The following is an 11,189-nucleotide window of genomic DNA, read 5'->3' as shown; positions in this document are numbered from 1 at the left end:
GAAAGTGCCAACGCTGCCTTCGTGAAGCGCGGGCATGAGCTGCAGGCTGCGCGGGAGAAGCTGCAGGCAGTAGAGGCGGATGCGGCCAAGTACGCGCGGCGAGTGCGCGATTTGGAGCTAGATGCAGAGGCGCGTGATCAAACTCTTGTGCAGGCTATCACTGACAAATCTTTATTAGAGAGTGAGGTTGCGCGCCTGAAGAAAGAGCTTGAGGCCGCGCGGGCAGAGAAGGATGAAGCCCTGGCGACGGCAGCGACTGGCCAAGAAGAGCTCGATGCTGCGCGAGCGGAAAGGAATGAGGCCTTGGCGGCAGCAGCGTCCGACAGAGAAGAGCTAAAACAGACCAAGGAAACTGTTGAGTTGTTAAACTCTCAGATTCCTGCTCTTGAGACGTCTGTTTCTTCCCTCGCGCAGGATCGCCGATGGCTAGTCTCACTGGGTATGACTCGTTGCGCTTATGCGATGAAATACTCAGACGAGTTTCAGACCCTTGTGATGGATTGCAACGCTGCCTCGCGCTTGGTGGGTCGAGCTGAAGGGTTTAAGGATGGCTGTGAATATAGCATGCTGAAGAAGAACCCATCCGACTACCCTTATCAGCTCGACGTCGTCTGCGCTGACATGGCCGAGGTGGGGGAGAAGTATTTGAATACTCCCATTCCCATCCTTGAGCAGGTATTTTAACCTTAATGAGTTTACCTTGACTTATTTTCCTAGTCTTTTTGTACTCATACTTTTCCTTATGATTTGCAGATAGCCTCGCTTGCTGATCAGCCCGATCTCGGCGCTCTAAAGAAATTACTTGACGAGTGTGAAGGGGCTGGTGGCGGCGATGATGGCGCGGAAAATGCTGCCTCTGCTAGCGGCTCTGGCGTGGCCAAAGGACCCGCTCCTGACACTATTGTGATAGAAGACGACTCCATTCAAGACGAACAGCTTGACTATGGCAAGTTTGGAGATGACGAGGAGCGGGCTGCGCCAGATGCTGAGGGAGGTAATGATGAGGGCGATGAAGAGGCTGACATTGATATAGAGACTTGAGAAGCTCTTCATGTTTTTTTTTATTTGTAGTTTGTATCTCATCATTTTGTAAATTTGTAAATTTCTATGTTTTGGAATGAAATTTTGTTTTTCCCTTATTCGCATCTTGCGCATTCCCCATTCATCTCTTTATATTGCATGTTTGCTTGTTGAATATAAGATATGCTTGCACGTTGAAATTTGAACAAGGTTGTAAGGAAATTATTTTACTTAATCCTTGTCATATTTTAAGTGATTTTGCAATATCCTGACTATGCTGACACGTGCCTTGGCGTTTCATTATTCCTCTTTTGCGCGACGTTATCGCGCATTTATTATAGGGAATTATGAGTTTTTTTTAGCCTTTACGTGTCAGTATGTGTTACTCTGATATCCATTACAATTCCATGCGCGATCTCGACCTGAGACCTTAACAACTATGTTTTGGCATGTGCTTTGCCTTAGTTGTGCTTAGGTATTTTTATGGTCTAGCTGCGCAGCATGTAGGATGGATGTTTTGAGTGATTTGAGCTAAGGCTCGTATTATTGGGCAAAGGCCCTGAGCTAAGGCTCATATTATTGGGCTAAGGCCCTAACGTTTTAGAGTTAAAACTCGTTAACGCGTTTGAGCTTGAAGCTCGCGCATGTATGTTTTACTTCGTTTTATTTTTAGTTTTGATGTCAATACAATGTTGTCATATTGCTCAAAATTAATAAAGGGAAGTGTGAAACATGTATGCAAAAGGTAATAGAACACACATTAAGAGAAAATAGCGCTTATCATTATTCATAATGGCTTAAAAAGCCTTGATTACAAACTTGACAATTTTTACATGAAACATTTTCTAAGCTGTGCTGCGTTCCATGCGCGCGGGATCTTCTTTCCATTCAAATCTTTTAAAGTGTATGCGCCTTTTCCCAATTCTTCCGAGACTTGATAAGGTCCCTCCCAGTTGGGGACATTTTTCCCGGAGGTATTGCGCGGCTAGCTTCATTGTTCTGAAGGACAAAATCGTTCTTCTTGAAGTGGCATTCTTTCATGCGTTGATTGTAATATTATTCTAGTTTTTTCTTGTATTTGGCTTCACTGATGATAGCCGCCTCTCTGCGCCCTTCAAGTAAGTTGAGATCCAACCTCCTTTCGCGCTCGTTATCAATCTTACTCATCATGAGCACTCTATGGGATGGGCATCCAATTTCTGCTGGAATCATAGCCTCCGTTCCATAGGTTAGGCTGAACGGGGATTCGCCATTGCTGGTTTTGCTTAATGTCCTGTGCGCCCACAGGACATTAGGTAGCTCCTCGACCCATGAATGGGATTCTCCCTCCAACCTTTTCTTCAGCCCATTCAGCAAGCTTTGGTTCGCGCGCTCCACTTGGCCATTCCCCTGAGGGTGGTATACTGAAGTGAAGATTTGGTTGATGCGCAATTCCTTGAGCCAACTGGATATCTTCCTGTCGGTGAATTGTTTGCCATTGTCGCTCACAATTTCCATGGGCAGGCCAAAACGGCATATGATGTGGCTCCAAATAAATTACTTCATCGCCTCGGCTGTGATTTTTGCTAGTGGCTTGGCTTCAACCCATTTTGTGAAATAGTCTACTGCCACTACCAAAAGTTTTACTCGCCCTTGCGCTTGCGGTAGGGGACCCACAATATCGATTGCCCATTTGTGGAAAGGCCATGCGGAGGTCACCGGAATCAAGTTGTTCTTTGGCCGCATGGTGTTTGGCGCATAGCTCTGACACGCTTTGCATTTTTGGATCTCTTTTAACGCATCCAAGTACATGCCTGGCCAATAGTAACCTGCGCTCATTGCCTTGGCAACCACCATGCGCGGGCCAGCATGTATTCTACAGATTCCTTCGTGTATCTCTCTGATCACATAGCTTGCTTCCTCAGCATCTAGGCATTTCATGAGCGGTCCAAGATAAGAGTGTCGATATAACGTACCATCAAGCAGTTCATAGTTCTGCGACTTGTGTCTTATCTTCCTCGCCTGTGCGCGATCGTCCGGTATCTTTCCCTCCTTCAAGAATTCCATTAATGGAGTTATCCATGATGAAGGTGTTGTATGAATTACAAGGACAGACTTCGCCTCCACCGACGGGTTGCTCATTACTTCCACCCTGACATCTTTGCCAAAGTGATCGAAGCTGGTTGATGCCATCTTACTCAGCGCGCCGGCAGACTTGTTTTCACTGCGCGGAATATGTATGATTCTGAAGAAGTCAAATTGCTCGATGAGTTTTCTCGCCTGCTCTAGATACAGAGGCATGGTGTTCTCCTTGGCATCATAAAGGCCATTGACCTGTGCTGCTACCAAGTATGAATCAACATGGGCCTCTAGCTTTTTAACTCCGAACTTGTGCGCGATGCGCAGACCAGCCAGCAGGGCTTCATACTCAGCTTCATTGTTGGTGCTCTTGAAATCCAACCTGATTGCGTAAGTATACTCATGACTTTCTGGATCCACCAGCTTGAGGCCTGCGCCGGACCCTTCATTGTTTGAAGCTCCATAAGTGAATAATCTCCAAACATTTTTTTCATTATTGGCTTGCGGAGGGTCTACCTCGCGCTGAGCCTCTTCAATTTTTCCTTCAGGGATTTCTGTGATGAAATCAGCTAAGACTTGTCCCTTTATTGCTGGACGGGGCTTATAGGCGATCGTGTGCTCTCCTAATTCCAGCGCCCATTTTGTCAGCCTTCCTGAGAGCGCGGGACGCCGCAAGACTTGCTGGATGTTGTAACCAGTCAGAACTTCAATAGGATGACCATTGAAATATCTATGAAGCTTGCGCGACGCGTGTGTTAGTGACAAAACTAACTTTTCCATGATGGAGTAGCGCGTCTCAGGATCTGTCAGCACCCGACTCACATAATAGATTGGTGTTTGGATTCCCTTGCGATCCACCAACAACACTGCGCCGATGGCGCGCTCTCCTGCTGACAGGTACAATGTTAGAGTTTCGCCAGGAAGTGGAGCTGTGAGCCCAGGCAGATTTATCAGACATTCTTTTATCTCACTGAAAGCTTGCTCGGCCTCAGGCGTCCACTTGAATTGACTTTTCTTTAGGCAATTTCTCAATGTGTTAATAAATGGGGTAGATTTGCTTGCATGGTTCGCTAGGAACCTGTTAATTGATATCAATCTACCATTCAACTTTTGAACTTCCTTCATGGTGGATGGTGAGGGCATGTCAAGGATAGCCTCCACCTTCTCTGGGTTCACCTTGAAACCATCCTTGGTGACCATTACACCTAGAAATTTCCCTTCTTCTACGCCGAATGTGCATTTGCTCGGGTTGAGCTTCATGTTTACTTCCTTTAGGCGCCAAAGGGTTTCTTCGATGTCTTTGAGCATTTGTTTTTCCTCCCTGCTTTTAATCACCAAATCATCCACGTAGACTTCTAGGTTTCTTCCAATTTGCTCGTTGAAAACCGCATCCATAAGTCTTTGGTAGGTGGCTCCTGCATTCTTCAAACCAAAGGGCATTTTTGTGTAACAAAAAACACCCTTGTCAGTTCTGAAGGCAGTCTTGTCCTCGTCTTGTGGTGCCATTTGAATTTGGTGATAGCCCTTGTAGGCGTCCAGGAAACATTTGAGCTTAAATGGCGCCACAGCGTCCACTTTCGCGTCAATGTTTGGGAAGGGGTAACAATCTTTTGGACATGCTTTGTTGAGGTCCTTGAAATCAATGCACATCCTCCAAGACCCGTTGCTCTTCTTTACCATCACAGGATTGGCTACCCATGTTTGGTATCGTATTGGGCGGATGATATTTGCGCGCAGTAGATCTTCTACTTGCTCATTCATGGCCTTTGCCTTCTCATCCCCCATGACTCTCTTCTTTTGAGCAATTGGCTCTACAGACTTGAAGGTGTTGAGAGAATGTTGCGCCAGGTCTCGCGGAACTCCAGTCATATCAGAATGTTGCCACGCGAAGACCGACATATACGTTGTGAGCAATCTTTTCATTCTCAACCTTGTGTCGTCTGATATCGTAGCTCCAATTGTGATTGTTTGCTCTGGGAATTTTGGGTTGAGAATCCATTCCTCTGGCGCGTTGTTTGCCATTGGAAGTTTCATTCTCCCTTCCCTCGGTATACTTGTCACTGCGCACAAATGATCTCGGTACACAAATGTTACACCTGTTGGTGTTGGGAACCCCAGCGCGCCGTGCGCTGGTGATGGTATGGCGTTGAATTGAGTAATCGTTCCTCTACCCAAGATCATATTGTGGCATGAAGTGGTGGGCAAGACCAAGAAGTTGACAATTTCGGCTCGCTTGTGTTTCTCATCCCCCATGGTTAGTTCAAATTGTATCTGACCTAGGGGGTGAATGATTTCATTTGAAACACCCGAGATTGGTGCATTCACAATTTCGAGCCTTGCTTGATCTGCTGGATCCAACTTTCTGAAACATTGCTCATACATGATGTCTGATTCACTGCCAGTGTCCACCAGGACTTTTGACACTTCATAATGAGCAATGTGTGTAGTGATGACTAGAGGACTGCTGATAGACGGGCCTCCCCTGATTCTTGGGAAGATTACTTGTTGCTCGCGCCAATCTCCTTGGACTTGCACGCTTCTCTTTCTCGATCTTTGCCCTTGCCTTCCTCCCTCGGCTACACAGATTCTTTTGAACTTTTTGCTGGCTGAGGCTCCATCTGGTTGTTCATTCTCTGGTCTTGGGTTTTTCACCAGGTGAGCCAACTTGCCTGATTTCACATCTCTTTCAATCGCATCCTTCAAATGGTGGCATGCATCGGTGTTGTGCCCTGTGGACTTGTGAAACTCACAATACTTGCCACTGTTTGATGGTCCCTTGTGGAGTAATGGCTTGGGGCTTTTAAACTGGACATTCTCTGTGCTTAACACTTGTGAAGGCGTTTTAGTGAGGGGAGTCCATATTCTTGGTAGAGGTCTGTTAGGCTCTCTGCCGCCTTCCCTCTTGTCACTTTCTCCGCTATTACGAATGTCTTTTTGGGGCTGGGGTGAGCTTGGTTGCGCCTGCTTTTCTGCGGGAGAAAAACTGGTTTGTTGCAACCTGGACCATACGGAGTTCTGTTTGCCCCTCCTTTCATTGTTGCGCGGTGCTTCTGTTTGATGCCCTCTATCTCTTGCTCTATCTTAGGCAATTTGTTTTTCATTTCGCGCGAAGACTCGCGATGCTTCCATTAGCTTGGCCCAAGTGGTTGGCATGCCATCTCTGCTCACGAGAGCTCTGCGGAGTTGATCACTGCGCGCACCTTGTATAAAGGCCACGCGCAAGAGTTGTTCAGTGATACCTCCAATTGCCAGAGATTCCTGATTGAAACGGGTTATGTAGTCTTTAATGGTTTCATCATTCCTGCGCACGCAGTGCATGATGTCATCGGGGTCGTGCGTGTGTCTGCGCTGCTGTACGAAGTGACCCTGGAACTTCTCCAATAGCTCTTCGAACCCATCGATTTGTCCAGTCGGCAAGCTTTCGAACCAGACACGCGCTGCGCCCGTGAGGCAGCGAGCAAACATGTGACACCATGTTGGCATCGTCCAGCTTTCTAGGTTTCCAGTGTTGTAAAAACCTTGTAGGAAATCGTCTGGATCAGTTGTGCCGTCGTACTTGCCCAAACCACTTGGCATCTTGGTTTTGTGCTGAATGGGAGCCTTCGCGATGCGCTAAGTGAATTTTGAATGCTTCACCAAGATGGCTGGCCTGTATGGTGTGGTTACGTCCACTTGCCCTGTCGCTGGTGGGTTGTACGGTGTGTACAGATCCATATCGGCTTTGGCCCCAGGCGCTATGTTCATGTGCGCGCGGAGCTGTGAGCCTTCTGCATGAGTATCTCGCGTCTTCCTCATGCTGTGCACTTCTTCATCACTAAAATCAGCGTGTTCAGTGTGAACAGAGTGACCATCTTCCGGCGCGCGCGCCCTTTTTGTTGTTCCTTGAATGGTTTGCTTATCAAACGCGAGCCTTTGTGTTAGGTCGGCTAACTTTTTGTGTTTGACCAGCTCATTGTATTTTTCCATTAAACGTCGTTGCTCGTTTATGAGCCATTCTTTAGGGTCATTGGTTTCAACTTCTGGACCCATTGGTCCTTTTTGTTTCGCGCCAGTCAGATTTTGGAACGTGAGATCGTCTGGAGGAGTTTCAGTCTGGCTATGAGGAGTTGTGATGAAGGGATGGTTACTGGTGGTGCGCGCAGAATCACGCGGCACCCTCAGAAACTGCTGTCCCTCATTAACATCCTCAAGCTCAATATCCTCCAGAACTTGATCGCTGTTTCGAACACCAGAAACCATGGTGAAGTTTTTCAGAGAGAACTGATGAGATGGTGATTTTGTTGCCGTTGTAACAGGTGATGGCGCCAATGAAGAAACGTGGATCGGCTCACTGGTAGACGATCAACTTTCCTCGGGTATGAGTATGCTATTTCACCGATGGTTCTCCGGATTATGAATTCTTCCACCTACAAAACAAGCAGCACCGTGAACTTACCCCTCAGAAAGGGACAGAGGGGTCCTCTTTGGGGTAACCCTCCGGTGTGAGAATAAGAGATTGTAGGAGAAGATAATAATAATCTGAGAGTGAGTAAGGAATTGGAATGTATTTTCTTGCTTACCTCCCCTTGTGGAGGTGGTGTGGTATTTATAGTGTTAGGGTTTCCAATGATTGGGCTCAGATCCCATTAGGGCCTTTTTGGCCTTCTCCTATTGCTTTGCGCCACGTGTCCTTAGGACACCTGGTGCTTTTTCATTGATTATTCTCTGACCCAGGTATTTCACCTGACCCATGTGCAATCACGTGGTAGCACATGGGTTTTGCTGAGTTGTCCACCTTTCATTGGCAGCTGTCAACATCAGCATATTCTTATTCCTTAAAGGATACCTTCTGGAAGGTTGTCTGACGAGCACAATCAAGGTTGTCCTTATCCTGATTTGGATAAGGACGAGGTTGATTATGTGCATGTGTGATATGCGCCTATCCTGAGGATGCGCGAGGTCTTCTCTTTATTCTCACGCGCAGATGTTTCATGCGCAGATGTGATATGCGCAAGCATATGTAATATGCGCCACGCGCAGATGTGATATGCGTGAGCATATATGATGCGTGAGCATGTGATATGCGCCACGCGCAGATGCGCCACGCGCAGATGTGATATGCGTGAGCATATATGGTGCGTGAGCATGTGATGCGTGAGCATATGTGATGCGTGAGCATATGTGATATGCGTGAGCATATGTGATATGCGCCATGCGCATAGGTTTTGGCTTTATGCCTTCATGATATCTTGATTTCAAGCCTCTTGTCTATATCTTGTGGGTTGACCCGCCCCGCTAGATGTTAAGGCGGGTACATACCTCTTCACAGACATTTATAAATCTACTATTCAAAAGAGCTATAATGGCAAGACTAAACAATAACTTTATACTAAGGCTGACATCATATTAGAGAAACAAAAGCTATCAAAGTGATAAGATTCTGGTAGTTTACAAAAATTTATTATGATTTTCAAGTACTCACTAATTAAAACACTTTCCCACGTGAAATAACAGCAAAAATAACAACTTGAAAACATCTTGTTGGCTGTTTCCAAGATCAAGATCTTGTATCCTTCTTTCTTTTTTTTCTTGTCAAACACGGGTCCGGAAAACAGTGAGGGTGTGTTTAAGGATCTTTAATGCTACAATTTCCCTCTTAATCTAGAACAAAGTTTAATCAAAATTAAAAACACAAAGTTTGTCGATAACCCTATACCTGATCCAATAAATTAAAGAAATAATAACTGTAGGCATATTAGTACTTTTAAGTTTAAACCATAAAGTAGAAGGCAAAAAACACTAAAATTCAAATAAAAAAATTCATTGGCCAATGGCCAACCTGGCTTGATTTGCACCAATTTTTATACCATTAATAATGCTACATAAATTCTGCTTCTGTTTCTATAATATTTTAGGGTGTGTTTGGGATTGCTTATTTAGTCCAAAAGGACTTTTGGTGAAAAGAACTTTTATAACTTATGACTTTTGAAAAGGAGTTTTTTTAAAAAGTGTTTGGATTAGCTTATGTGGGACATATGCATATTTAACCCAAAAGTCACAAATTCATGACTTCTCAAAATCAATTTTTTTACGCTAAATGAAAAGTTTTGCTTATCCAAACACCTTTTTCTATTTTCTCCTTTCTGCAAAAGTTAAAAGGAGGAGAAAATAAGCAATCCCGAACACCCCCTTAGTAACCAATTAGGATAGCAGGTAACAATTTTGATTGTCTGTATTCTAAATTCACCTTTTCTCTTAACCTAACTCAAGAGACTTCTATTCCCATTTCACATGCTATTTACTTTCATTCACCACAGGAAGTGCATCATGGTCATTTTCTCTAATCTCTGTTAATGCTTACATAATTCTTTTTAGCAAATTCTAGTCACGACTTTAACCAGTAAAAGCACATCCCAACACCATTCTGCAACTTGTTTTATTACAACTAATCCATCAAAACATAATCATACAATTCAAAACAACAATGATATTTCAAAGTAACATGTAACTACCTCGCTTAGATGTTCGTCCCTGCATTTTTTCAAAGTGTGTGTGCTAGTGATTCTTAGTTTTGTTGTCACTTATTTCTAGTAATTATGCGGATGGTAACCCCAATTATTGTTGCAATGATTATAATAAAAATCACATACCTATTTCCTACATTCTCATGAAATTTGATGACGACATGCTAGAATTTCCGCCAAAGGTTACAAAATATAACCCAACAACAACAATTAATGTCACACCCCGACTTAGGTGGAGCAAGCGGTCCAATCATACTATTATACAACAACGAATGCAGACTTTACAACTCTTGATGCATTGTCTCCCGAAATTGTAATATGTATAATACGAAAAACCATCTTATCAGTACATGGTTTTCGTCATATGAAATAATTGCGAACATAAATGATTATTGTCCCAAGTGGTAAAAGTGGTTGGCAAACTTTGTGTCCCTATTCTTGTCTTTTCTTGTCTTGACACATCGCACACCAAATGTGTAAGGTGATTATGTGATTCATCATTTACACTACCTTCTTTCTATTTCTTGTTAAATTTGCCAAACAAAATGTAATATGCATTATGCATTGTGAGAATTCTGATATCCATGGTTTTACTCAAATGACTGAATCCGTTTCTCAAAAGCTGTCTACGCCTCTGCCAATGCTCTTGTATCAAATTCATCCATGTTAGACTGTCCGTTGTGACCCGCCACCACAACCGCGAGCGGCCTCACACGAGCCACGTCGGCCACGTATACCGCAACAAGGTGGCGTGATGGACGGCACGATGGGCCTATGCGAGCCACCGCGAGCCAGGTAGCGGCCGGTGAAGGGGAGAAGGCTGCTGTTGGTCTAACTTTTAGTGGGTTTAGACTTGGGCAATTTTTTTTTTTATTTTTTCATTTTGACTTGGGCCAGTTTTTATATCAAACTTGAGCTTTTTTATATATAATTTATATAAGTTTAGGTTTTTTTTTCTAGTACTAGTATATAATTTTTATCTTTTATTATACAAAACTATCTTTTAATTTATATTCTTGTTTAAATTAAAAAAAAAAAAAGAAATCAGAAAATTCATTAAAGCCATCGTTCGCCTGAACCATAACAGGTTCAGGCGGCTTCAGCAGTGGCTTCAGCGAATGTCCAGTCAGCATTCGGTCAGTACTGCATGGCATAATATTATTGAATGAATTCGGAGCCCGACTTCAGTCTTATTAGATGAATCCTAATCATAGTTCCAAAACCCTTAAATATTGTAGTGTTCTTTTATGATGAAATAACCAAATTTCCAGTGCCAAATATTAAATGATAACAGAAAATGTATCCAATTGTGTGTTCACTGAATACTACTTATTATTTCAATTTCAAAATTGAATATTTGATTAGGCGTACCTAAAAAGAATTTGGCTTCTAGTTTCATATATTGTTACAATTTTAGAGTCAATACCAGACTGTTAACTTAAAAAGAACTTAAAAATTAAAATATTATGAAATTAGATAGCCAACCATAAAAAGGTGACACAAGTGGAAAATGGGTCCATCCTATCCACAACTTTAGAAGAAGCTGTTACGAAACAATGATGGTTTATGTGACCAAAATTCTAGCGAAAAGACATCATCCTCGCTAAC

The sequence above is a fragment of the Bidens hawaiensis genome, unplaced genomic scaffold (genome assembly GCF_021521415.1).
Source record: "Bidens hawaiensis isolate Kalapana, Puna unplaced genomic scaffold, B.hawaiensis_p1.1 tig00031418_1, whole genome shotgun sequence".
Taxonomy (NCBI): Eukaryota; Viridiplantae; Streptophyta; class Magnoliopsida; order Asterales; family Asteraceae; genus Bidens; species Bidens hawaiensis.
Note: the sequence above shows the minus strand (reverse complement) of the source record.